The sequence below is a fragment of the Macadamia integrifolia genome, chromosome 12 (assembly GCF_013358625.1).
Source record: "Macadamia integrifolia cultivar HAES 741 chromosome 12, SCU_Mint_v3, whole genome shotgun sequence".
Classification (NCBI taxonomy): Eukaryota; Viridiplantae; Streptophyta; class Magnoliopsida; order Proteales; family Proteaceae; genus Macadamia; species Macadamia integrifolia.
In genome coordinates, this window is record NC_056568.1 from 8,006,541 (window position 1) to 8,006,992 (window position 452).

A 452-nucleotide genomic window follows, 5' to 3' on the forward strand; every position below is an offset into this window, starting at 1 on the left:
ATTGGGAGCGCCCACATTCAGCTTTCCCAACATAGAGCTGAGAGGGCATGACTATGTTATTACAAGAGATACCACTCATTATTAGGTTTACCTAGCATGGAACTAGGAGGGTACATGCAGTGCCAATATAAGTAGTAGCACCCACCCCTATGTCAAGCACCCACCAAATACCTTTACCAATTAACAATAAATTGGCTTATAACAGAAGCCCTAGATTGTAGTTTCCGCATGATTTAATGATAACTTTCTCCTACAGCTAACATGCATACAAATACTCAGACAATGATATAGAAATAAATACATGGGTAGACGATGCTTACAACCTATGCTTGAGAGACCCAAAGATGTTCGAAGAAGTCCTAGAGATGTTCTGAAGATGTCTCGTGGTACTATCAACTTCACCTTCTTTGGCAAACTTGAGCTTTCAAGTGAACATTGGCTTGGGGGGGGGG